Source organism: Delphinus delphis, chromosome 12 (genome assembly GCF_949987515.2).
Source record: "Delphinus delphis chromosome 12, mDelDel1.2, whole genome shotgun sequence".
Taxonomy (NCBI): Eukaryota; Metazoa; Chordata; class Mammalia; order Artiodactyla; family Delphinidae; genus Delphinus; species Delphinus delphis.
The window spans coordinates 88185257-88212303 of NC_082694.2; the positions used below are offsets into that span (position 1 = coordinate 88185257).

Genomic DNA, 27047 nt, shown 5'->3' on the forward strand with positions numbered 1-27047 from the left:
AACGAGGCTGCCTGTCTGACGCAGCCGTGGTGAGAACATCTTGCCAAAGGAAATACTCACTCTGGCTAGAGTGGCTGGGAAACGTCTGCCCATCCTGGCAGTAAACCCAGCAAGCGAGGATCCCACTGGCCCGGACAGGCTCATCAACAGCCCACACCACTGGTCTCCTGGCCTGAGCCCAGCACGGATCCTAACGGTGGCTTGTATGCCGTGCGGGTCCATAAATCTCTGCTGACTTGAGTGCAATGAGTGGGCCGGACTGGGATGTGCAGATGGAGGGCTATAGGATGCTGAGGTCCAGATGGCAAGGGTTCTGCTTCCAGATAAGTCAGTGGATCTGCAGAGAGTTCATCAGAGTGATGGTTCTAGAAAGGCACAGACATCTGCTCTGTGGGAATCAGCTAGGGCAGAGATCTGGTCCTCCAGGCCCAGGGCAGGGGAGGTCAAGGAACATACACTATCTCAGCGTGGACACAGGTTTGACTTGCTGGGCTTTTATCCATTCTGGGGCTGTAGGGATTCGGGAGTCATGCGATGAAAGGACAAAAGCCGGCTCTTCTGAGGGACCGGGTGGTCTGAGGGGCGTTGCCCTTGGGGCCGGCTTCACATCACACTCTGAGGGAAGGAATAATTCTCAGCAGCTGATGGGGCCCAACCACACAGCTCCTGCTGTGGACAAGGTACCCTGGGGGAGGGGCTTCCAGCCAGGGGGCTGCTCCCAGAGCGGATGCTAGGCTGGGGATGTGCCGGGCAAGGAAGAGAGAGGGGCAGCCTGGGACTCGGTCATGCTGCCCCCATTAGCTGAGTACCCCGTGCTGGTCACATACGTCATGGACTAGCTTGTCTCTCTGGTATTTGAAGGTTCTCGTGAAAAGCGAGTGAAAACAATTGTGTCTGTGGAAGATGCACTTTGTAAACTAGAAAGTGTGACGAGGGTTCTAGGGCCCTTGGCCCTGGGCCCTCCCCCCAGGACCTGCCTCAGCTGGCTGCCCCGGAGAACCTTCTGATGCTGGCTCTGCGGGAGGAGGATGGGCCTGAGTGGCGGGACCTTGGGACGCGTTCAGCTGCAGTGAGGCTGCCTCTACGTCCTCGGGGGGGGGGGGGGGGGGGGGGCGGGCGCTGTGCTCCGGGCTGCTCTACAGGGCGGCCAGGCCAGAGGCCTCAGCCCCAGAGGTGGGCTGAGCTCCCGGGTCTCCGAGGCGCTCTGAGCGCAGCCCTGCTCCTGAGGGGTTCTGGCTCCGCTCCCTGACACCCTTTTCCACCAGGATTCCCCACAGCGGCTCTGCTTGTGTTAACTCTTCTCCACGCCCTTACGTCTCTGCAGAGGCGCAGATTTACTGCCATCCGAGGCCCCGTGAAATGAATTCGGTTTATGGGGACTCTGAGCTCATTTCCTCGTGCCCGGGAGCGCCCGACGTCCTGCTGGGGGCGCCTGTGGCCCCCGAGGTTCCAGGAACCCTGGGCAGCCTGGGGCAGACTATGGACACGTCCCCCCATCCCCCAAAGGTGGCCCAGTTGCCCCATTAACTCTGAAAACCCGGGCGAGGGCCATTTTAACTCGACACTTGTGCAAATATATTCAAATGATCATTCAAATGATTTAACGCGGAAAGGGTCAGACTCTTCCCAGAGTAAGTCGTGTTTTTAATGTGCTGTCTGAGTGATTTCATTAGGTTGCAATGTTAAAGAGAAGTGTATTTGCTGGAATGCAAATACTGTGCCCACTCCTGCCTGCAGAGGCAGCCAGTGAGGTTCCTGGGAGATTCCCTTGGACCCCACCACTGCCCGGACGGCTGTTCTCATCACCAGGGGGAAGGGCAGGGGTGGGAAGGATGATTACTGAGGCAGGAGGGGAGGGGCGGCCGGAAAGCTCCCCGTCCGGGGAGCGGGGTCTCCAGCGGGGCGGGTGGGCGGTGAGCCCAGGCTTCTATCGCCCGCCCTGGAGCTGGCTTGCAGCAGTTCTGGTGCCTGGAATACTAATCAGCTCTCAACTTTTGAACTCCTTCTGGTAGGAAAAGAAACAAATAACACAAAGAAGCCAATTCCATACCCAGTGGAGTGGAGAGAGGCCTTTCATTTCTCTGCGGGGTGGGGCGGGGGCCGTGGCCAGGGGCAGCAGAGCTCCGGGCCCTGGGCGGTCCTGCGTCTCCAGGGCTGCCCCTGGGGCCACCCGTGCCTCTGGGACTGTGCCCACAGTGATGAAGTGGTTTCCCCGTCAGGGGAAGCTGCAACTTTTTATTTGATTTTCAAGGTTGTGAATAACCGTATTGCAGAGCTCAGGCCATGTATTTATCCAGGATTCTCATCCTCCCCTCGCCCAGAGCCAGGTGGCGAGAGGAAGGAGAGGGGGCTAGGGGTCGGCAGGCTTGGAAGGAACCTCAAAGACCTCCCCCTCCCCCCCGCAGACTAGAGACCTTGGCCGTCTGTCTGTCTCGCTCCTCCGTTAGCTGACCCAGCTCAGCCGGAGGTGCTCGGCCTAGGCCTCCACCTGGCCGTTCGTGCCGCCAGACCTCTGCTGGAGCCCCGCCCGTCTCCCCGCTGAAGCCCTGGCTAGTTTGGAGGTGGCCCCTGTCACCCACCGGTGGCAGCTGGGAGCAGGGCTCTTGCCGGGGGCCCGCCTGCCCCCCGCAGCCGCTCTGTGCGTCAGCTATCCTCTGAAGCCGCCCACTGCCTGCCCGGACCTGGGGTAAGTGCCGAGCAAATTACTGGCGGGACCAGAATCGCAGCCTGGCACCGGTATGGCAGGCACAGTGTTACCCATCTGCCTGCCTTTGCTTGTGTGCGTCCTGTTGCCCTTCCCCACGGGCATGATACTGGACTTTGGGAAAGTTCCCGAGTCCCCGGGCTGGGTGGAAGCAGGCTGTTCTGCAAGCAGGGCCCGGAGGCCCCTGCTCCATGGAGCCGTCGCCGGGCCCTCAGTTTCGAGTTTAGCTCAAGCACTATCCTTTTATAATAAGGGTTTCCTGAATTTTTTCTTCCCATTTCCTGCCTGTCTCCTCTGTTTGTAATATCGGTTCATGTATTCCAGCTCATTCATTCAGCAGGTGTTTATTGAGGCCCTTTCAGGTCACAGAGATGGTTCTAGGCACTAAGAGGATAGGAGTGAACAAAACACACACACACACACAAACACACACAAGTCACTGCCCTCATGGAGCCCACCTTCCACTGGAGGAAGACACAAGGTAGAACCCGTAAACTGCACACCACATTGGGTGTTGATACGGAGTAAGGCAGAGACTCCTCGGGGACGGGGATGGGGAGTATGTTTACAGTGACTTTAACAGAAGATGACGTTTGAATAAGTCCCTAGAACAGGCAGATGAGTAAGTCACGCAGATGGACACCTGGAGAAAGGGTTCACAGCAGGTGCAAATGTCCTGAGGCAGGAACATGCTTGGTACGTGTGAGGGGGACGTGGGAAGCCTGCGGAGAAAGGGTGAAAGACGAGGCTGGAAGAAGGATGGGGGTGGTCACAGGGTCTCCCAGGACATTTAGGACTTTGGTTTTTACCTGAGTGGGATGGGAGCCTGTTTTGAACAGTGGGGTGACTTGATCTGACATCGTTCTATTTGACATGTGGTTTAGAGCGATTAATGCCAAGGTCCCAGAGGCTCAGTGAAAAGCATATATTGGCCCCCATGTCACAGTCTGATGCCGGGCCTCCTGCAGGTGGTGGTGCAGGGACCCCGGCTGTATCTGGGCTGCAGGGCACCTGTGGCCTTGAGTCAGGGAGCAGAGAAGAGCGATGTCCGTGGAGAAGGTGCAGCCCCAGCGCTCAGGCCAGGAGCCATTTCTGCTCTAGGGCTGCTGGTGAGAACGCCACAGCCCGACCTGACTGCAAGGGCCTGGGTGTCCCAGCCCCCCAAGAGACAGCAGGAGGCTGGAAGGGCATGGAGGTGGGAGGGGACACATCCTCCACGCGGTGAGTCCGCTGTGCCCCCCTCAGCCCCGCCGGGCGCTCGGGTGGGAGCAGCCTCTGTGCTGCTGAGGGTTCTCTTGCGCAAAACACAAAAAGGGTCGGATCCCTGAGCAAATTCCAGTCAGTCCTTCTCGTCCCTTAGGGATTCTGGGAGGGGCATGCCTGCTCTAGTATGAGATTCTGTGATCAGATGGAAATAGGCGAACGCCGTTTGGGGTGATGAAGGGAGGCTTCCCATGAACGGGGGTGGTGACCACCTGACTGATGTCAGAATTATAGAAACTTTGGGGACCCTTGGGCCCCACTGCTCTCTTCCTGTGCCAGCTCATCTTCAGGGGCTTTGGGGCGAGGGGCTGCCCCCTGCTCCTGGGGACCCGCTGCAGCTCCATTCATTTTAACCTCCAGACCGTGCTCGGCCCGCAGGGTGCAGCCAGTCGTGCCGGGCGGGGCCTGCTTGAAACGCCTGCGCGGGTTGAAGTCCCTGCCTCTGAGGGCCACTGGTCGGTGTCAGTCAACGTGACTGGGCCGTGGGAGGGCCAGACGTTTGGTCAAACACCATTTCTGGGTGTGTCTGGAGGATTCCAGCTGCCAGACTGGGGCAGGGAGGTTGCAACCAGGAGAGGAGGACCAGAGGCAGGTGGTGGTGATGGCTCAGAGCAGGGAGCTCACGCCCTCACCCCGCTGCAGGCCTGGAGCCTGGTCTTCCATCTCCCGAGAGGGCCTGGGCTTCCATCCGTCTTCCCTTCCCACGGGCCAGCCTCCCTAAGCTTGCTGAACACCCTTCTCTCTGTGGCGAGGGCCTCTCCTGGGCCTGCTTGACGCTGCAGACATCTGCGCCTCGGCTGCATTTCTTAGGGGTCAAACCCTTGCTCCCTCGGAGGGAAAGGCTTACGAACTTATGGACAAATCAGAGTAAGGGTGAGGCTGCAGGACAGCTGCGCCAGAAAAGCAATGCTCGTGTGCTGCTTCTTCAGACTTTAATTTTCACTTTCCGGTCACCTAACCAGTACACCCTCATTGGAACACGACTATTCCAGAAACACAAAAAGAAGGCAGGTAAAAAACAACCATCCTCAGGCTTCCCTGGTGGCGCAGTGGTTGAGAGTCCGCCTGCTGATGCAGCAGCGGACACGGGTCCGTGCCCCGGTCCGGGAATATCCCACATGCCGCGGAGCTGCTGGGCCCGTGAGCCGTGGCCGCCGAGCCTGTGCGTCCGGAGCCTGTGTTCTGCAACCGGAGAGGCCGCAACAGTGAGAGGCCCGCGTACCGCAAAAAACAAACAAACAAACAAACCCCATAGATCTCCCAGAAGTATCTAAGAGACCATTGGGGAAAATTTGTTTCCATACTCATTTATTAACATTGGCAATCAACGATTAAAAATATATATTTTTGTCTTAGTACGATTTCTGTGTCAATGGAGGGACATGTTCTGTGTATGTTGATTAAGCATGTGTGTCCCTCTTGCATGATGGGCACGTTTCCACAGCTGGTAGTGGAGGAAACGGGACATTTCCAGGTCCTGGGGCCGATACTAACACTGCGTGCTGACGTCGCTGAGCGCTGGCTGTGGGCCAGATCTGCCGGTGACCCCTCCAGGCCGTGTCCCTGCACGAGGTCCATGACAGGTCCTGACTCCACGCCTTCTTGGTGATGCAGGAGGAACACGCCCCTCGGGGAGCTGAGACGACGGAAGGCCCCCCGAAGCGCTCTGATCCTAACAAAGGCGAGGGGTCGGTGGTGATCCCACGGGGCTGTGCCTCCCGGTTTCACTACGTTCAACCCCTCGTCATCCTCATGCCTAGAATCATAGACGTGGCAGAGCACCTGCCTGTTTCCGGAAAGCTCTGGGGAGATGTGTGAACGTGGGCAATTCTGTTCAGTTTGAGAGATCCTCTGGGTCCTCCTCAGGTCGGGGCTCTGTCCGCACAAGCAGGAGTGGTGGGAACACACCTAGGACTGGACGTCAGGAGAACAGAACCCCCTCTGGGGTCTCAGGCAGGAAAGGCTGACACACAGGGGGATTCGGTATTTACAGACCTGTGGGGAGTTCTTGGGAGTGAGGCCAGGAAGGCCACCGGAAGCTCTCAGGACACCTGGACGTGTGTGAATTAATGGAAGACTTTTAGGAGACGACGAGGCTGGGGGACTCGCAGGGAAGCCACCACCAATACCTGGTGACCTAGGGCCCCGGGTGGGTGCGTGGAAGCCACTAGAAAAATCCGACCTCTGTCAGCTGACGCTCTGATATATGTCTGTCCACCATGGCTGCTAGAGAAGATACTGCTTCTCCTTTTCTGTCTCCCAAATTTCATTTGCACGCCTCTCATTGGATCCCGGTTTGTAAGGGAGTCTGGGAAGATGGGAGGGTCATACGAATATCAGTGGACAACCGACAGCGCAGTTTTGGAAGCGCGAGCTGCTTCCAGTCAAACGTAGGTGCAAAGAGAGACATGTGCACGGAGGCACCCAGCACAGAAGACCCCGAGCGAGGTTGGAGCCATGTGCGTGGACTCCCAGGCAGAGGGACCTGTGCGGGCAGACAGGTGAAGGTCGGGTTTGGTTTTTCCGGACGCTCTCTCTAGTTTCAGTGGGAAAGCTGGCTTTACGTAGGAATAGACTGGAATCATGGAAACCAGCAGTTCCGGCAGAAGATGATGAAGACCCAGCCTTGGATGCTGGCCTGGAGAGGGCGTGCACTTAGCAAGCATTTGGGCGTGAACTACCAGGACACAGCCTTCAAGCTGACTGGGTTGGTGAAGGTGGGGTGATAAAGGGAGGTGCTGTCGTGGACCCTTTGGCTTCTGGTTTGAATGAGTCAGTGCTGGTACCAGCAGCTTAAACAAGGATAAAAAATACAGGGACTTATGTTTGGGACTGTTGGTCTTTGGGTGTCTGTGGGGCATTCAAGTGACTTGACAGTTGAGCCTGGCAGTGTGTCTCGAGTTCGGGGCGGGGGGCGGGACCCCAGCTGCTGAGCGGGTTGTCTTCTGGGGGTATGTGGAGGTGAGAGTGGTGAGGTCAGCCAGGGAGACCTTGTAGAGGGAGGTACACCTGGTTCAGAATTCACCGAGTAGCAGAGCTTAGAAACGAGGTGGCTTTCTTTTTTTTTTTTTTCTGTGGTATGCAGGCCTCTCACTGTTGTGGCCTCTCCCATTGCGGAGCACAGGCTCCGGACGCGCAGGCTCAGCGGCCATGGCTCACGGGCCCAGCCGCTCTGCGGCATGTGGGATCTTCCCGGACCGGGGCACGAACCTGTGTCCCCTGCATCGGCAGGCGGACTCCCAACCACTGCGCCACCAGGGAAGCCCACGAGGTGACTTTCTATCCACCAGAATTTTGTCGGGATAGCCAGTTGCTTCCTACAGCTGGGCAATTTACAAAGCACAATCACGTGTTCTGCCCACCACTGGCCCACAAAGACTTCTTCTGTTTTCTGGATGAGGAAAGTAGAGCCTAGAGACTCTGGGTCAGAAGCCAGTGAACAGCCGGCTCAGGGCCGTAACCCGATCCTCCTCTGCTTTCTCTCCTCTTTCTTCTTAAACATGTCACAGCCCCGCATCCACAGTTAGGGTTTGAAGTGGTCAAATGTCAAATGACCCCCAGAATTTTTGCACAATTGCTTCACAAAATAGTGAGAACAACACAGGAATTGTTTCCCACTTATTAAAGATAAAGGTACCTAGAGCTTTATTGGTGTTCAAGGAAATTGAATGTGCCAATAGGTAATTACAGCACTGTTAGCAATAGCATGAATTGTAAGTTCAGAATAATTGGAAGTTGGCTTTTGCGTGTGAAAGTGGAAGATGCTGAGAATTATTATGGCTGGGTCTGCATGCAAAGGGAAGGGTATAGATTTCTTAAGTTCTTGCAGTTTTCAAAGTCGTCGCAGCTGTGGTCCAGAGAGCGCAGTGGCATGCTAGAAGGAAAGTTGAAATCAAATAAGAGTCTGAGGGTTTCAGGGTCCGTCCCTGGCTTCCTCCCTCCCTGTTGTCGGTCTTCACCCTTTCAGACTTAAATTGCAGTAGCGACTTGGTTGAAATTCCCATCAACCTTTTAGGAATGTCTGACAAAATCATATTATAGACTCTGCCCTGTGGCCAGAGTGTCGGATGGAGTCACAAAAGCATACGCTGCAAGGAGCGGCCATAAGGTCCACCCCGTCCAACATTGCGTTTCCGGGGCCGGCGCCGGGAGGCGGGGATGGAAGGTGTGATTGTCACCCAGTCGTTCAGGCAGCGTGAGGACTGGATATCGTGCGCTGAGCCCGTGCCCTGAGTTCCCAGGGCTCAGCTGGGGGGAGGCGAGGCAAGGGCATCTCTCCTGAGACAGGCGTGGCTCAGTGCGCTCAGCTGTTGTTGCAGTGATTTTATGACCACTCTGGAGGGTGTTCACAGGCCTGTGTTGCAAGTCGGAGCCCAGGACTGGGTGCGGGGGGAAGGCCTCGCCTGCGACCACGTGAGTGTCCAATGATGGCTCCGGGCGGTCAGCCACCAAAGCCCGGGATCCTTCTATTCCTCGTGCACCTGGCGACTGTCCCCAGGCCTCCGTCATGTCCCCTCCACACCTGACCATCCACAGACCGAGCCCGAGGGCTGCGGGACCACATCCACCGTCGTCCTCAGTCCTCACGGGATGACGGCTTCCTCTTGGAACCCATTTATCTATCTTCTCGTTCTGCAAAACTTTCCCCTTTCCAAACACCCATTCCTAGATCTATTTTAAATAATCTATTTTCTAAAATTCCTTATCTTACAAAGCTTTCTTTTACTCTTTATCATATGGTCTCAATTTATATTTAATCCGTTTATTCATCCATTTATTCATTCTTTATTTCATTTATCCAGTATTTCACTGACTAAATATTCTTTGGGTCCTATTATGTGTGAAGTGCTGGGAGCACAAAATGCAGTGGCCCAGCCCGTGGCCTCTGGGAAGACCCACGTTACAGAGAGATTGCAGCGAAGCAGGACAAGTGTGGTAACGACACTTAGGGGGCTCTGGGCGGCAGGAGGGTGGGTTCCGCTCCGAGTTTAGGGGGAGGATCAGGAGGGAAGGCGGCGAAAGCTGTGGGGCCAAAGGCATCAAAATAAGAAAGAGAAGATGAGGGGCTGCCCTGGGCCCACGCAGGTGGCCCTGGAGAGAGTCCTCTACGTGGAGAAGGCAGGGGTCCTGGAAACCCATGATGCTGTGGAACTGTTTCTTTTCTGTGTAACTGGAGCATGTGCGTGCATGTGTGTGCCTGTGTGTGTGTAAGTGTGTATGCGTGTGTGTCCATAGGGATGTAGGAGGTTCGAACGGCCTCTGTTGTGGCCACACAGCCGGACACGAGCAGCGCCCCGAGCAGTGGCTGGTGCCGTGCTTGCCCCACCTTTCGCCGTCTGCACCCACGCTCTATGTGGGCAGGACGGCTTTGCCCAGGGGCCTGTGGGTGGGAGCAGCCGGGTCCCGGCTCCAGGCCACAGCTTCAGAACCCCGAGTTTCCACGACCTCTCCTGCCGCGAGAAGAGGAAGCGCAGCCAGAAAAAGTGCCACGAACGGGGGCTGGGGCGAGGTGGCTTAAGACAGCAGAAATGTATCTCCTCGCAGCGCTGGAGGCCGTGCCCTCCCCTCTGCGGAGAGTCCTTCCCGCCCGCTCCAGCTTCTGGAGGCCCTGGGCATCCCTCGCGCTCTGGTCTTTTCGCTCTGTGTCTGTGTCCTCACGTGGAACCTCCTTCCTGTGTGTCTGCTCTTCTCTTAAGGACCCAGTCGTAGGGGATCAGGGCCGCCCCAGGGATCGTCCGCAAAGACCCTACTTCCCACAAGGTCAGGTTCGCAGGCGCGGGGGTTAGGACTTCGACGTGTCCTTTGCCGGGGGGCGGGGCACGGGACGCGGGACACAATTCCCCCCAGAACAGCTGCCTCCCCGCAACCCTGGTTCAGGCAGAGGAGGATGATGGAGCAGGGGCCCAGCTGACGCGCAGACCCACAGCCTGGAGCAGAGTGCGTGGCAGCGGGTAACCGACGCACTTCCTCCCGGGAGCACGGTGTTCAGGGTGGGGCCCCTTGCCTTTCCTCTCCTGTGGACCTCAGGGTCCTCTCCGCCCCATCGTACGGTCCCTTCATCCAGTCTTCTCACTCCGTCCCCTTCTTCCACCCCCTGAAACCCCACCTGGTCCCTCCCCGGCTGAGGCCCCACCTCTGCCCAGTGCCAGGTCAGGGCCGCGTCCGCGACCTTGGAGCAGTTACTCTGTCTCCCTCTCAGCATGGGTCCTGACCCAGTGACGCCCAAGACGGCCACGTCCGCGACCTCGGAGCAGTTACTCTGTCTCCCTCTCAGCGTGGGTCCTGACCCAGTGACGCCCAAGTTGCTCTCTAGTTCTTTCCTGAGTATGCACCTTGCTTCATGGGCCTTCCGCCTGGTCAGTGGCCAGCACGGCCCCAGAGCGGCCCAGACACGGCTTCCAGGAGGGACGCCTGGACCAGGACATAGGCCTCCCTTGGAGGTCAGGGTTTGCTGTCCTCAGGGAGGACGTCCATCCTTTCAGCTCCTCCCTCCTCGTCCTGCTCTGTTACCGTCCCTTCCTGCACTGTCCTCCGTCCACACAGCCGCCCTCACCCTCACTCCCCGCCCAGTCCCACTCCCACCCGGGATGCCGGTCTCTGCTTTGACCAGCTGGGGTCCCGGTCAGTCCTCCAGGGGCGCCTCCAGGGAGCTCCGTGCACGGCCAGGGCCCTGAGGATACGGAGTCTGTCAGGGCAGCGGAGGGACGTGGGGGACACCGGCCGGGACCCAGGAGAGAGCCATCCCTCAGGGCCTCGGATGCCAGGTTTGGGGACCTTTCTATTTTGTGTCAGCCTGGGGAGTCACTGAAGGAACGACAGCAGAGGAAGCACAACCAGGTCTGTGTTTAAAAATAATTCTCTCGGTAGATTAGCAAGTCGACCAAAGGTGAGACCAGCCAGTCAGGAGGCCGCCCCAATTGACATGAGAAACGACCCCAAAGTGAGCTGTGGGCACCTCAGCCCCCGAGGTCCGGTCACAGTTGGGGCTGGGGTCGGGGAAGTGGGTCCGTGACCCGATATACACCGTGGTCCCGACCACGCCCCGCTGTGGATAGCGGGCCTGGGGGGCCCTTACAGGTTAAGGCGCAGACCGGGGGCCTGCCCGTGGGGTGCGACTCTGCGGAGGGAGCTGCCCCTTTAACCGTGCCCTCCCCCGATAGCGATGGCAATCTGCCCGCTCAGAAGGAAAGCCTCATTACTAGCTCTTTAAAATGCAGGCCCCTGCGGGCATCGCACGGTGGATGGAGCAGGCATTTAGGCGGCAGAGTGACAGGAGGCCCCGGGGGCAGGTGCGGGGGGAGCCCCGGGGGCCAAGCCTCATCCCCATCATGCCGCCTTCACGGTTCTGGGCCAGAGGCCGGTCTCCACGTCCCCCGCGAGACCGCGCTGTGCTGTGTGGCTCTGTGCGCAGCAGACACCCGGCAACGGTGAACTCAAAAGCCAGGGGCCGTGCTGCCGGGTGCAGCGAGGACCCCATGGGGTAGGGGCGCCCACAGCTGGTGCGCGAGGCCGGGGGCGCGAAGGAGTGACACAGGCTGCGCCTGGGGTGCGGGCAGGACGCCGTCCTCGGCGGGACCAAAGGCACGCGGGACAAGGCGCGGCAGTGACAGGCTCGCCGCCCTCCGCCTGGCGGCGAGGGTCACGCAGGCCCTCAGACCCGTTCTGAGCTGGAGCCCTTGGAGGCTCGGCCTCGCGGGCTGGGTCTCCTCTGGCATCCCAGGAGGGGTGCTGGGCTGCTTCAGGAGAGCCGCGTGGCCTGGGGCACGCGGGCTGCAGCCGGACCCCCGATCTGGCCCTGAGGTATCCCTCCGTGCCGGGCGGTGCGACCCCGGCAGGCCCAGGCTCCCGGCTCGCCTGTCGTGTTCTGGTGGCTTCCCCACCCGAGGAGGGCTGGCGACTCAGCGCCCTCAGGCTCTGACAGGCGAGACCCCACATCCCACCTCTGCGCAGGACGGTCGTCCCTCCGATGGTGACGTTATTTTGCCTGGGAAATAGGATGAACAATCCAGTAGACACTTATGACAAAGGACCCGCTGTCCTCAGCAGGCCCAGGAGGGGTGGGAGGCATGTGAGGACCTACGGGGCTGGTGGGAGCGCCTCTGGCAGAACCCGGGCTCCCTCCACTGCCACCTCTGCGGCGGCCCTGAGCCGAGCTCCCGGCCGGCCAGCGGGAGGGGCGTGGCAGTTGGGGGCAGGCGAGGCCTTGGTCTTGGTGATTGGAGACGGAGTCCTCCTCTCACCTGAGGCCTGTGCTCTGGGCACGTGGGAGGCACCAGGTACCTGCAGACAGCACGAGTTCAGGGCCAGAGCTGCAGGCGCGTGGGCGCGTGAGGGTGTACCTGTCAGGTGTGCGTGGCGGGCCTGCTGAAGCAGTCCTGACTTCTGTCTGTGGCTCCGGAAGTGCTACTCGTGGCAGCCGGTCCTTCTGTTCACTCTCGAAAGCATCCCGATTTGAGACAGAAATTAGATGATCAGCTCTTCAAGGCGAGTGGAGACACGGGGCTGGTACAGTCCCGGGCGTGGTCCTGAAGGGCCTGGGGGTTCTCCTGGCAGCTAGAGGGGGCCTGGCTGGAGTTTGAAGCAGGTAAGTAAAATTTTAAAAAGAAAAGGGAGAGAGAGAGGAAAGAGGAGACACTGAAGGGTACGCGTCCTTCCGCATCCGCCCACGCTTACAGCAGGTGCAGCGCCCAGAGTGAGCCTGACCTGCCCTGGCCCCTGGGTGACGATGGCGCGCCAGTGCCCGTTCACTGACTGCACCAAACGCACTGTCTGGTGGGAGCTTGACAAGGGGGAGCCCGCACGTGTGGAGGAGGGGCTATGGGCACTCGCCGTACCTGCCCCTCGATTTTGCTGTGAACCTAAGACTGCTCGAAAAGGTAAAGTCTTTAAAAAGTAAGCAAGCATTTGGGAAAGACCTTCTGGGCGCTGTGCTGGAGGATGCTTCGAGGGCCCTGCAGGTCCCGGGTGGGTGCTGGGAGGGCCTGGTGGGGGTCAAGCCTGCGGGCGTCCCAGGTTCAGCGATGCGCCCTGGGCAGGGGTCCGGGCCTGGTGGGTGGTCAGGACGCTGGCCTGTTCTGGGCAGGTGCTAGAGTGTCCTTTAGGGTGATCTTTGGAGGAGGGAAGCAGACATTCCGGGAGCGCTCCTGCCCTGGGCTGTGACCCGAGTGACGTCCCCTGGGTCCCAGACACAAGCCGCCACAGGTGCCCTTCCTGGCTCCCCTCTCAGGACCCCCTGCCCTCGTGGCCCCTCCTCCCCCGGGTTCTCCCCCTTCCAGCTCCCCCCTCCATCCCTCTCCGTCCTCCTCCCCCACCTGCCCCCTCCCCCACTGCTGCACCCCAGGGACTCTGGCCCAGAGGCAGCATCTGCCACTCCGTCTGCACGGGACCCGCTTCTGTCTCAGCAGCTGTGACCCTCTTATCTGTCTTCCTCCTGTCCGTCCTCCTCCCCGGGTTTCCTGTCAGCTCTGAGCCCCAGGCCCGCAGGACAGAGGAAGGAAGACGAGCGGGGCAGCTGTTGGCAGTGGGGAAGGCGGGGCGAGGGGCTCCAGCGCTGACACCGCAGAGGAGCCGGGGGCTCCCGGATCCGGCTCCTCTAACCAAGGGCCGGGCCCTGGGTGCGCTCGTGAGCACACGGATGCAGCGTGCACAGGGACGAGTGTGCCTGGTGACTCTGGTGTGGGGCACGCGTGGTATGTGAGGCGTGCACCTACACCCGTGAGGCTGGGGTGCGGTGGGTGTGTCCGTGCGTGTACTGCACCGCGGCCCACGCATGCTCGAGTGACCCTGCTGGGTGGGGCGGCCCTGTGTGAACCTGCCTGTCTACACAGCGGGGTTCCCGGCACCGGCCTGGTGGAGGTGTCCCCGGCCCAGGGCTTGGGGCAGCTCCCAGGGACGAGGGCCTGACCAGCTCACCTGTTCCACGTAAAGCACAGGCTGTGCTGTCCCCCAGCTGCCTGGGCTTCGGTATCCACGCGGGGCAAGGTCCCTCCCGGTGGGCAGGCCCTTCTCTGGGGGCTTCTCAGTGACACTCAAGGCCGGGTGCTGAGTGTGGCCAGGAGGGAGGGTGCTCTGGGCTCCTCCAGGACGTCCCACCTTCCGGACGGGTCAGATAACAACCTGCCAGGCACTTCCGGGGGCAGGGGCTTCCTCTCTCCCAAGCAGGGTTGCGGGCGCTCACACTGCATCACAGCCCGCCTTTCTCCTGGCCGTGAACTGTGGGGCGGGTAGAACTTCCCAACAGGCACGGGGATTGGGGCGCAGTCCTGCTGGTTTTACTGCCGGTTCAGGGGTGATGGCCGCGCAGCGGGCTTGCGGTGGGCCGGGGACCGGCTTTGAGTGTGTCCAGGGGATGCCCCGCTCTGCTCCTAGAATCTCCCCTCAAATCAGCCCTGGGGTCCTGTGCTGGAGGAAGAGAAGGGCTCTGGGAAATACCGGCGCGACCTGTGTCCCCTGGAAGAAGAAATCTCAGAGTGAAAATAGCTCAGGGGAAGGCCTCCCCCTCCTCCTTTTTCTTGTCGATTTCATCAGCACTGTTTGTGTTTCTCTGGGTGGGGCTCGTGTGTCCTCTGTGTGAGTCCTTCTTTGTTTGGCTGCATTGGGTCTTTGTTGCGGCATGCGGGCTCTTCTTACAGCGCCGGGCTTCTCTCTAGTTGTGGCTTGTGGGCTTTCTCTTCTCTAGTTGTGGTGCGCAGGCTCCAGAGCGCATGGGCTCTGTAGTTGTGGCGCGTGGGCTCTGTAGTTGTGGCACGTGGGCTCTGTAGTTGTGGTGCGCGGGCTTAGTTGCCCTGAGGCACGTGGGATCTTAGTCCCCACACCAGAGATTGAACCCGAGTCCCTGCGTTGGAAGGTGGATTCTTTACCACTGGACCACCATGGAAGTCCCCCACTCCGGGTGAATCCTTGACGTTCACGTGCCCCCGAGGACTCTGCCACTAGGCTGAGTTCTGCTTGTGACTGGACCTACTTTGGAACACAGGCGAGCAGTTTGTCAGCATCGCCCGTTTCTTCTAACTTGAGGCTCCTACCGTAGGGCCACAGAGGGAAATAGAATATTCTCTTGTGGAGGAGCCAATCCTTAAAGCAGGACCTGCCGCCTGATGGCTGAGGAGAGACCCCCTGGGCTCAAACCCCTCCTGGCTGTGGGAACCTGGGACCTCTCCATGCCTAGGCGCCCTTCTCTGCAGGACGGGTGCAAGGCCTCACCTCCTTGCACTGCTGTGAGGGTGAAGTGCCCTAGTGAAGGCCACGTGCCTGGCACAGGACGGGCATGGAGACAGGCTGGCCCGCGCAGTACCCAGACCTTGCAGCCCTCCTCGGGGCACTGGGTCCATGAGTGTCTCCCCACCAGATATCCAGAGAGGGGGGCCTCCAGAGGGTGTGAGGTTCCTTCTAAGGGGACCACCAGGGACTTGAGCTAAGGAAGCACCTGCCCGCTTCCACGCTGCTGCATCCTCCTCCTCCTCGGGGCCCTGATAATAAAAATGGTGGGGGCAGCAGTGACCCTGAGGTCAGTGCCTGGCTGAGTGCCTCTTGTGGGAGCCAGCAGGATCTCACGTCCCCAGGGTGGCTCTGGAGAGCACGTGCGGGGCTGAAGCGTGTGGGCAGGGACGGGGCAGCGGAGGGCAAGGGGTGCGGGCAGGGTGGTTCCCGCCCTGCCCTCCCGGGGGACGCACCGTGTCCTGAATCCCACCACCCACCCCTGGGCTGACCGCCACGCGCCCTGGCTTTCATGGGACATGTGCTGAATCAAAACGCCCGGCTTTGTAAACACCTTCCTGGGAGACAAGCTTGAGTGTTTGAAATCATGAAGTGAGACTTGCTACGTCAGCTTAGGATATGAAGGAAGCTGCGCGTGGCGACGGCTTTGGTCCTAAGGTCTTACCTGGCTCAGGGTGTTCTGCTCTTTCTTTCTTTCTTTTCTTTTTCGTTAATGGCTCAGCGTCATCCTGGGGAATCGCTTTGGAGTCAGTCTCTCCTCGACTTCTTTTTCTTCCCCCCCGGGTTCTGCACAGCGGGTGGGGGCTGAGCCAGGGGAGGAGGCTGGAGGGTGAAGAGTCATCTGTGTGCCTGGCACAGCTAGGGCTCTGCGCTGTGGAAGGAGGAAGAGTAAGCAGCCGCCCCCCACTGAAACCCCGGCGTGCTGTCCAGTCCTCTCAGAAGCCTCCTCTGCGGCGGGCTGGGGAGGGGACGCTTCCCGACTTCCCAGAGGCCCACACCTGCGCTCCACACGGGGTCGCCCAGGGCTTCACCACAGCGGGTAAGGAGGGAAACTCTCATCACACTTGGAGAGCGCGGCCTTGGGCTGAGACTGACTCGCCCCTGGACCGGCTGGCCATCTGGCCGGACCGCAGACATCCCGCTGGGCCTGGCCTGGGCAGGGAGGAGAGCTTGCGAGCCGGGCTCTGGCCATCCTGTGGCGACAGGGACGCACGTCCAGAGAGACCTCTGGGAGCTCTGTTCCGTCTCCAGCCAGTCACTTCCTGCACTCGTCTTTGATCTGGGAGAGGCCGTGGAGGCCATCGGATCTGCCCCTCATTTTATAGTCTGATGGGAACCCGTCTCACACCTGGACGCGCGGAGCGCCACACCACTCCTGGGTCAGCCGGGTACCGGCAGGAGGTGCCCTCCTCTGTTCCTCGCTTCTTTCTTCATTGACGGGGAGACCCCAGGGCCTGTGTGATCATCTTTAAAATGATGGAAATAACACTTCTCTTTGAGAATCTTTGCTGTGGATCAAGTGGGATGTGATTGGCTCTGTAGGTTACAAAGTCTCCTGTGACGGAGGAGGCCAGCGTACCAGTGCCGGTCCCCACTTCTCAGCTGGCGGAGTGCTGGGCCCCTGAGGTACCCCTTACTCTGTGCCTAGAATTCCTGATCTCAGACAAGCCTTGCCCCTCATTCCACCCGCTCCGTTTCTCACACACACACGGGGCTCTCTCAGCGAGGTGAGAGAGGGCCAGTCCCGAAATCACGCTGAGCACAGGGAAAGCCCTGTCCCTGTCCGGCTTTGGGAGTTGGGCGAATCCTTTGACTTCCCTAGGATTGGGTGTCCCAACAACAAATAAGGAAAGGAGTGAGCTGCGGTTTGCATCGGTGAGGGTTCCAGCAGCAGACGCGAGGTGTCGCAAAGCAGCCACCCGATGGAGTGTGCTGTCCCGGAAGGTGGGCTGCGGGCGGGACCTTCACCACCCAAGCCTGACGGCGTGGTTACGCCCAGAGAGCTGGCAGCCCTGGGCGCTGGTGTTTGCTGGGACCTGTGCCGTTGGCCTGAGCCTGGGCCGGGGTGACCCTCAGGGAGAGGGCTGTTGAGGGACTGGTGACGCCCTGACTCACCCCACGTTCTGGACCCAGGGGAGCCAGAGGGCACAGGTCAACGGAGGGGCAGAGGAAAGGTGGCAGGCCCGTAATCTCCAGCCCAAACTCGCAAGTGTGTGTGTGTGTGTGTGCGTGTGTGCATGTGTGTCTGTGTGTGCGTGTGTGTGCTGGGGAATAGGGCCTTGACTAGGCAGCGTGGACAGGACCAAATCCGGGCTGGGTCCAGCTGCAGCACCTGGGCGACTCCTGTGCTCACGGGGACAGAGAGGGTCAGCCCCACCACTGGCCCACCTGGGAGCTTGTGCACAGGCCACGCAGACCAGGTGGATCTCTGGCCCGTGCCCCTGCTCTGCCCCTGCTGCTGTGGACCCTGGACGCTGGCCAGGCCCCTCCACCCCAGGCTTCTGCCCGGGGTCTGTGCCCTCTGTGCCCACCTGCCTAGACTGTTTCCTGCAGTTGTGCATCTCCCGTGGTGGGACGTGAGGAGAAGACTCTGGAACAGCTGCTGATGTCGGCTCCCACTGCCAGGTGGCCCAGGGTGAGACCTGAGCCCGCCAAGAGCATCACGATTCCTCGCCCGTCACGGTCTCTGGCAGCAGCCCCTAGACTGTCGTCCCCACCCTGTCGGCCACCTGTGGGAACCCAACAGACCTCGCCCTGGCAGGACGGCAGCCACTGCGCTTCATCTCAGCTCTGCAGGCCTGGTGGGGCTGCAGCCCCCCGCTTCCCAGCAGCTCTGCAGTGAAGCCGCCGACTTGGATGGTGTCCTGGGGCCCAGCATCCCCTCCAGGGTCCTCCCAGGTGGGCTCGTGGGCAGAGATGCAGGTGGGCCGGAGCCCCAGAAGCAGAGCAGGGTGGGTGGGCTTCGATTGCCCTCCGGGGGTCAGAGATGCTGCCTAAGGGTCAGAGGCACCGTTCGGGGCTGAGCCTTCCCGTTGCCGAGCTTGAAGGGCCCGCAGGAAGGGAAGCGACCAACGGCCCGCTCACCTGGGACCTATCTGTCCCCCCTGGTGGCTTTGCAGGAGGGCTTCCTGGCAGGGGCAGCAGAGCCGCGGGCAGGAAGAGCTCCAGGTCCTGCCTCACTGTGGAGGCTGAGAACCCGCAACACCGAGCCCGGGGCAGGTTACCGGGAGTGTGCCAGGCCACACCAGCAGACACAGTCCCCTATCTGGAGAAGGTTCTGGGCAGGGAGACGTCCCCCAGACCCACCGGGAGAGGAGGCCCTGAAGTGGGCTGTGCAGGGCAGTGACAGCCCCCGCCCCCTGCTGGCTTCTTCTTCACCTGGGTTCTTCCCTTTGAATCTTGCTGCCTGGAGAGGAAGAGGGGAGATGAATAAAGAGAAGGGGTGATCTCCAGGGGGTTTTGTTTGAGACGTACTCAAAATAAGGAAGATGGATCAAAGCTTTGGGAAGACGGGTGAGTTCCCCTCCCTAGCTCTGCTGAAGTGTGCCTGGTGGCCACGCAGATGTAACCCCCAGGGACTAACGGCACGTGTGAGTACACGCACGTGTACACGTGTGGCGTGTGGCGTGTGTGTGAGGGAGAGACAGACAGAGACAGATGGAGACAGAGAGAGACGGGGAGGGGAGAGCATCTCACGGTGCTGTGGGGCGCCGGCCCTGTGCTCAGAGGCCAAGCTGCACGTCTGTAGCGTGAGATGATGGATGGACAGACACGGGCAGAGAGACACGGCCGTGCCACGGCCCAGGTCAGCTCCACCTGCCACGTGCCCCTCAGAGTGCACGTGGCACAGAGCCGTGGGTGCTTGTGTAGACGGGTCGACATCCCACCCTCCAAACATAAGGCAATTGCATTTGGTGTCCACTCAGCTGTCCCAGGACGAGTGGCCGTGCTGCCCTGCGTGTGGTCCGAGGGGTTCTCGTGCACAAGAGGGAGTGGTTCTGATCTGGGGACCTGGGAGCGCGGCCCTGCGGTCTCCCCTGCCCTGGGCGGCCCGTCGAGGACAGAAGGGCCGAGGGGCTGACTGTTGATGTCGTGCTTCTCTGCCGTCCGAGGACACAGTCTGGAGAGGCTCAGGGACAGAGGCGGGCAGGGGTCTTGGCGTATTTTGGAGTTAAAACACAATACTTTTGAGCAGCTGAGGCAAGACCCCAAGAGCTCCGGGATCCAGCAGGCCTGCTTTTGCATCCGTCCCAGGCCCCGGTGCCCACCCGCTCTCCTCCCCATCTCACGTCTGCCGCCCCTGGCACATGCTTGTCTGCCTGCTTGCTGAGGAGAGACCCTCTATCACTCCTGCCATCTCCCAGGAAGCACAGACTTCCTGCTGTGTCTCCCCTTCCGCACACCCTGGCCTGAGGCCTGGGCTCTGCCTGCGAGGGGAAGAGCTTTCGACCAGGAGAAGAAATCTGTTCACACCCAGGACGGTGCTTGTGGGGACCCCTGGCTCATGTTCTGTGGGTGAAGCCCAGCGGTCCGCCCGCCACGGCCTGTGGAAGCTGCCGTGATGCGCACACAGCACTGTGCTCATTCTCTCTGTGTGTCCGTGAGCCTGGGAGACGTGTCCACAGCAGCACCTGCTTTCGCCCCGTGAGCATCGCAAGTGCTCTGGCCTCACCCGTTAGAGGTGGGGGAACTGAGGACCCGGCTTCCCGTGGAGGCTCCTCCCCAGGGGTGGAAGGGCTGGCAGTCTGCTTGGGCCCTGACGATTCTAAGGGCATCCCAACTCGAGGACAGAGACTGCATCTGCCCGAGTGCTCGTTTCCCTGGGCCAAGCCCTTGGGAGCGGGGTGGGCTCGCACACCGGCCTCTGCCCGCGATCTCAGGTGTGATCTGAGATGAGGCGGCCGACGGCCCCTGCCCCATCCCCTCCGCGGCGGGCGGTGAAATCGCCTGCCTCCTGGTTGCCCTGTGAGCCGTAGGGAACTCAGGGGAGCTTCGTATGTATTTTTGATAAACACGTCAAAATGCTAATCGGTATTTTATCCCGCTTTATAATTTAGGAGGCAGATTCACATGTGTTTAAGCCTCCAGTGAGTAGGGGACCCTGACTTCCAGAGTGAGGCAGGGAGTGCCGCTGGCACGAGGTCTCAGCGCCGGAAGGTCGGCCTGGGACTGCGGCTGAGATCTCGCTGCCAATCTCGAGGTCACCCCAGCGCGGCAGCCCACTCACCTATCGATCAGACGGTGGGCAGGTGACAGAGGGCCGTTCCGGGAGTGCCTCTTCAGCCGGTGAGCCGACGGCACCCACAGAAGGAGGACGGGTTGGGGAGGAGCTGTTTAGTGACATCGGGCGCTCGTGGGGCGGGGGGACTCTCCCTCGGAGGTGGGGACTGCAGCTGTTGGTCCCTGCGGCCCCCGCGACACAGCGTGGGGTTAATTCATCCCGTGCCCGCGGCACGTCCGGTGTACCTGGCGCGGACGTCCAGCCCCCTCACCACAGGGGCTTGTGGGTGGTTCGGCCTGCTCTGTCTCCTGCGTGACCCCGCCTGCAGCCACCCACTTTTATTTGCTCCCTGGATTAGTGTCCTGGGGCTGCTGCATCACAGGACCACGAACAGGGTGGCTTAAGACAACAGAAGTGTATCTCCTCGCAGCGCTGGAGGCCGCGCCCTCCCCCCGTGGGGAGAGTCCTTCCCGCCCGCTCCAGCTTCTGGAGGCCCTGGGCGTCCCTCGGGCTCCGGTCTCTTCCCTCTGTGTCTGTGTCCTCATGTGGAATCTCCTTCCTGTGTGTCTGCTCTTCTCTTAAGGACCCAGTCGTAGGGGATCAGGGTCGCACCAGGGATCGTCCGCAAAGACCCTACTTCCCACAAGGTCAAGTCTGCAGGCACGGGGGTTAGGACTTTGAGGCGTCTTTTTGGGGGACACAGTTTTACCACAACCTGACCTTTACTCTCATCCCCTCTCCCATCTGCAACGTTTGTTTCAAGGAAGAAAATGATGACCGAATGGATTTGACATTTGCAAAAGGCCTTGACGCCATCGGTACCCGGGGAGGTCAGCGGTGAAAGCACAGCTGCTTTGGAAGGCGGTTTGGTCTGGGGCTGGTGCCGTGCTTACTTTCCTGCTCGGCACACCCAGGTCCCCAGCGCGTTGCAGGGGGGCGGTTCTCAGCCATCCCCCGGCCCTCGGGCGCCACGTGGCTCACAGCGCGTCTTCCTGTGGGCGTTTCCCTCTGTGGGAGCCGAGCTGCTGGAGGGATGCCCAGTCTTCTCAGGCTGTCTCTGGTGGTTCTGCTCAAGCAAACTCGAGGTACCTCCTGGTAAACACAGACCCCCAACCCCCAAATCTGCACCTAGACCAAGGGATGGCGTCACACACACACACAGACACACACACAGGGCTTTATATCACTCTGTCTGTGGAGTGTCTGTCTCGATGCCCCAACTAGACTTCCAGCCCACCCTGACCTCTCCTGGCCACTGGGTGCAGTCTGTGAGCTGCAGGGGAAGAGGCTGGAGACAGAGGCCGGTACGGAGGATCCAGGAGAGGCAGCCGCGTGTGCCGGGGACTCGGGCGGCGCTGACGGGAAGGCAGGACGTGGAAACAGGCCGTTCTTACCCTGGCAGGTGCACCCGAGGGGCCCCTTTGGTGGGGACGCCCCCAAGCCTGTCCCGTAACTACGTGCTCCCCCCAGCCCTGGGGTCCCCCCGCCTGCAGAGCCGGCCACTCCCCAGGGGACGTGGGAGGCTCAGCCCTGGGAGGAGCAGCCGGACCGGTTACTCTTGGCCTGGAGTCACTGCTGGTGCCTGTCACGTGACGTCCCGCGAGCTCAGGTGTCTGGATACAGCCATTCCTGCAGGGGTCCTGTCCTTTTATCTTGGGCCTTACTGAAACAACAAGAGGATGAGCAGTGAATGACCGAACCCGCCCCGTGGAGCGAGAACTGTGTGCATGTGGCCACCCAGCCCAGTAACCGCCCCCCGCCACCCCGACCTCACCCAGGGCCTGGGGCGGCCTCTCAGCACGACCAGCAGGAAGAAGCGTTCTCAGCAGCTGCTCTCTCTGTGTTGTCCGCGTTCCCTCTCTGGTTGTAAGCGGCTGCACTGGCACCAGCCATCAGTTCATCGAGGGCCGGGGCTCAGGGGCGCGTGCTGAGCCTGTCCGAGCAGCCCCTGGCTGAGGGCCTGTCCTCTCCCGAGCAGCATGAGGACGAGAGGTCAGCGCTTCCCAGGCTGGATGCGACTCTGGCCTGGCTCTCGTGGCCCTGGAGTGACCTGGAATGAGCCGTCATGCCTCTAGAGATGCCCCAAGGTCAGCGGCCAGCCCGTTCCTCCAGAGCCACAGCTTCCTCCCCATCTTCACGGGGCCCCGGCCCCTCCCGTGCCATCTGCCTGCTCCCGGCCGGCGCCCTGTCGGCCTCCCGGACTACAGCTGTGAACCTTGGAGAGCGCACGCTTGGTGAGCAGAAAAACGGATCTGAAATCTCCCCTCTGGGCCCCCCTCTTGCTTCCCGCTCCTTGCCCGCCTCTGGACCAATTTATCTGCCAGTCCAGCCTCCAAGTGGAGTTCAGGCCAAGTTGGCCACCTGCCCTCGCTTGTCAGCTTCTCTGACCAGATGACAGGGGAGCAGCTCTGAGCCGGGGAGGGCTGCGCGTCCAGGGAGCACGCACAGGAGCAGCGCCCGGGACGGCGGCGGCAGCCAGGAGGCTGTCCCGGCTGTGAGGGGTTGTGTGTGTGGGACGTCCCCGTGCCTGGGGGACACCATACCACAGCGTGTGCACGAGCACGCGTGCACACGTGTGTGCGCACGTATGGTTTAAGCGTGTGTGCGCGCGTGCACACGTGTGTGCGCGTATGTGAGGGTTCACGTGTGTGCGCACGTATGGTTTAAGCGTGTGTGTGTGCGCGTGCCTGGTGCCTGGTGTGGCATTGGAACTCTCCCGGGCTATTTGGAGTCCCTGCAGTTGTCTTGTGGCACCTGTACCTGCCTTGGCCTTGACATAGGAAATCTGCTTCAGGCCCTTCCCCCTGCCGTGCCCCCAGGGTAGCTGGGCCCGGGACACGTGTGTCCGCACTTCTGGGTCTGTGCACAGCAGGAGCCGAGGGGCCTGCCTGCGCCAGGCTGGAGCTGGGGGCTTGCTACGGGCTCCCTTGGGAGGGAGGAAGCGATGTGTAGACGCGTCGTCCGCTCCGTGACCATCCGCTAGGTGTGAGGTCCCCCGTGTGCAGATGGCTGGACTGCGGACGCTGCCGGAGAAGGCGGGAAGAGGCGCGGGTGCTCCTGTAAGAGGGCGGAGGAGAGTGGGAGCTCAGGCAGAGCCTCAGGTGTCACCCGGTTGCCAGTGGACCCTTGATCCTAAGTGACCTGCAGTGTCGGACACTCGTCCACTCCGTCCTTGTGGAAAAACCTTCTCCTGGCTTCCGGTTACCATGCTCGCTCTGTCGCCCCCCCCTTCCGTCCGTCCTCTCTGTCTGATCCTGGGGTTCCATGCTTGGTCTCTGCACCCTGGGCACAGTCTGGGGATCTCAGCTTCACCCCTGGCTGCAGTCACACCTGCGCAAATACCCCACCTCTGTCTCTACGCACCCCTCCGACTTCTCTGCAGAGCCCCGGACTTCACGTCCAGCCGCCGGGACCTCTCTGCTGAGGAGACCCCCCCAGCGGCCTCCGGAGCCGCCAACAGGGGCCCGAGCTTGTCCTGGCTTCACCTCCACTTGCGCCCCTCCCTGCATTCCATCCTGGGGAAGGCTCCACCGTCCCCCTCACCCATGCCCCGTGCACTGGGGTCCGGCAGCCCAGCCCCATGTCCTGCTCTCCTGCGGGCACCCTTCCCTCTCCGTCCTCCACGCTCATCACCTCAGGTCTTGACCATTCTGAAACCCCTAAACTGGTCTCTGCACCCAGTCTGTGCCCGCCGCATCTTGCAGCCCGCTTCCTGCTAATACACACGCTGTAATCCACGCTCCACACAGCCTCCACGTAGCCTCCTTCTCCTCCCGTCCTTAGGGGTCCTCTGCCTGATATCCTTCCTGGGCTCTCCGTGACCTTCAGAAACTACCGCAGGCTCTGCAGGACCTCGGGTCCGCCCTGCCCCCTCCCGACTCCCCGCACAGCCCAGCTGCGCAGCCCCGGAGAAGGTGTCTGGCTCCGTGACCCCTGTCCTCTGCTTGCTCCACGGCCTCCCTGTCCCTGACCTGTGGTTGGGTGCAATGACCGTTCCCACCCTGTATCCCTGACCCGCGATTGGAGGAAAGGCAGGACCACCCTCTTGCCATGTCCTGCCACGAGGCATGGGGCTCAGTGTTCTAACCCAGCGGCCCCCAACCTGTTTGACACCAAGGACCGGTTCTGTGGAAGACAATTTTTCCACGGATGGCGGCGGGGAGATGGTTCAGGCGGTAATGTGAGCGATGGGGAGCGCTGGGGAGTGGGAGGGAGCAGTGGGGATTGGTGGGGAGCCATGGGGAGCGGCTGTAATTACAGATGAAGCTTCGCTCGCCGCCTGCTGCTCACCTCCTGCTGTGCGGCCTGGTTCGTAGCATGCCATGGACCGGCACCAGTCTGAGGCCTGGGGGTTGGGGACCCCTGCTCTAACCCACTGTAGAGGTGGCTCCCTCCGCTGTGGCTCTGTTGGAACTGTTCCCTCATACACAGCTCTGTGTCTGTGTCACCTGCCTTGAGGCACGTGGTGTCCAGCTCCTTTCCTGCTGCACAGACCTGTGGTGTCCCCCTGAGTGTTCTCGCAGCCGAGCTCCCCTTCACACAGGGAGACGCAGGCTGGGTTTCACAGCCTGCTGGCTGGCCAGGGGCAATCTTCCCCTCTCTTCTAGGCCACGGGCATGTGCCCTACCTCTTCCCCAGAGGCTGACCTGAGTCTGTGCTTCTCACACCTTGAAGTGCATGTGAAACTGCTGGGCGCCCTGTCCAAAGGCAGAGCTGGGTGGGGCCTGGGAGCCTGCATTTCTCACAAGCACACTTGGTGGCAGGGAGCTGGGCCGTCTCCAGGGTCCCCCCTAGCTCTCCGTCTTTGAGGAGCACCTCTAGTCGTGGTGCAGAGACCCCTCTGCCTTGGTCCGTGGTGTGTCGCCCTCCCTCCCTCCCTCCCCCAACCCTCCGCACTAGGAGAATCTACCAGGTGCTCTGCCTGGCACAGCAGGGGTTGCCAGTCTCTGCTCCCGGACTTCCGGGCCCTCCTGTGAGAAGACTCCCCGTGTGCTGACCTGGTAAGCTTCTCCTAGGGTGGGCCCCTGCGTACTGACCTTGGCACGTGTGTGGGCTTCTGTTTCTTGCCTTATCTTCCTTGGCTGACCTGAATCTCGTGAATGTCGACCTTCATCGCTTACTGAGATCTGCTTCCCACCTGCTCCCTCCCTGAAGCAAGGTGACAGGATACTGGGCTTTGCCTTTGTCTCTGGGCTGCATCCAACACCCAGGCTGCCGCAGGCGCACAGGAGTCTTGGCTTCGAGCCCGTGCCGCCCGGAAGATGCCCAGGGTCAGTCTGTCCAGCCGTCCCCCGGCTCCCTGCCCTGCGGTGCTGGCTGGGCTGTCTCTCCGCACTGTCCCCGGGCCTCGCCTCCCTTGTAAGTCTCCATCAGAGACGAGCGTGCACAGGGCCTCTGCTGTGCTGCCCGGGAGTGGGGGGTGGGGGGAGGCGAGGTACCCAGAGCCCGCAGAGCTCAGCCTGCTGTGACAGAGCCACCACTCGAGCCCACGTGTCCCACCTCTAGCAGGCATCTTGCTGGTCAGCCCCGACTCCCCCAAAGCCAGGATGACATTCCCCTTCCCCATCACGCAGAGCCACCCAGCACGCTTTCCCTCAGCTCTAAGGAATTGCACCAAGTTACTGATCTATGATTCCCACTCTTGGGGGCACCTTCTAAACCGGAGACGGAGCCGTTCCAGACAGGCTTCCGCTGGTCCTGAGCTCCCCACGTGCAAATCATCAGCTCTCCACTCCTTCTCCCCGCTGAAGCCAACGATGTTCTAAGAGAGAAACTAGGTGCTCATCGGAATTGTGTCTAAATTTAGCAGATCATTTTAGAGCTTTAAATTAATGTTTTAAGACTGACCTCTGTCATTTTGGCCAGCCGTGATGGACTCCCTCAAGCAATAGTGATTTAAGGAAGAGGATTGATCTTGACAAACCAGGGCAACTTCGGCCCTTCGGGAGTGGGCGGCAGAGTGGACAAGTGGCCGGGCCTCACAGAGGGTCCCACTCCCTTGCCCAGGACGCAGGATGGCGCCAGGGGCAGCTCCCCCACCCCCAACCGCAGAGCTGCTCCGTGAGCCTGAGCTCGGCAGACAGCTTGACAGGCGTCCGGCACTGGAGGCCCTGGCACACAACTGTCTCCCTTCCAGCCCTGCCAGCCTGCACACCGCGGAGACCAGCTGCCCCAGAGCGCCTGCGCTCAGATACGGGCATGTGAATCTGCCACGTGCCTGCAGATCTAAAAAGAGACAATCACGCAGCGCTTGTGTCTTTAGAGGAGCTGCATTTTAAGATTCTGGGTATGAGTATTTTAAAAAATTCAGTGCTCACAGGCTAAGGATCTTTCTAGGGCGTACTGCTGACTTATGGTTCATCTTTTCACGTGTAGCTTTTGGGAACCACACAAGCAGTTCAGCTGACAGTCGGTCAAAGCAAGCAAGGCTCCCAAGTCTGGAAAGCAGAATCTGAATCCTGTTGCTTCTCTGGTATTTCCAGCCAACGTGGGGTCCACCTCTATATTCCTGCCCTGAAGATATCCACACATCCAGATCGAAACTGTTGTAACCGTTGTATCCATTTCGTAGGGGAAACCAAAGAGGAGCTAAGGGACGGATTTAGTCCTGCCCAGAATCTGTGCTGCAGCCTGGGACGCTGG

At 60.7% G+C, this 27047-nt stretch overlaps 1 long non-coding RNA gene across 2 annotated transcripts in view; it reads left to right on the forward strand.

The window, feature by feature from the left end:
* LOC132435537 (uncharacterized) overlaps positions 1 to 27047 on the forward strand; it is a 158648-nt gene that overhangs the window by 88895 nt on the left and 42706 nt on the right. The window contains exon 1 of one of the 2 annotated variants that reach the window (XR_011246670.1): positions 2558 to 2686. The exons of the other annotated variant lie outside the window; for it this stretch is intronic. This is a non-coding gene — a long non-coding RNA (uncharacterized lncRNA). Of the gene's footprint in view, positions 1 to 2557; positions 2687 to 27047 lie in introns of those variants that run through there. 2 annotated transcript variants of the gene reach the window in all.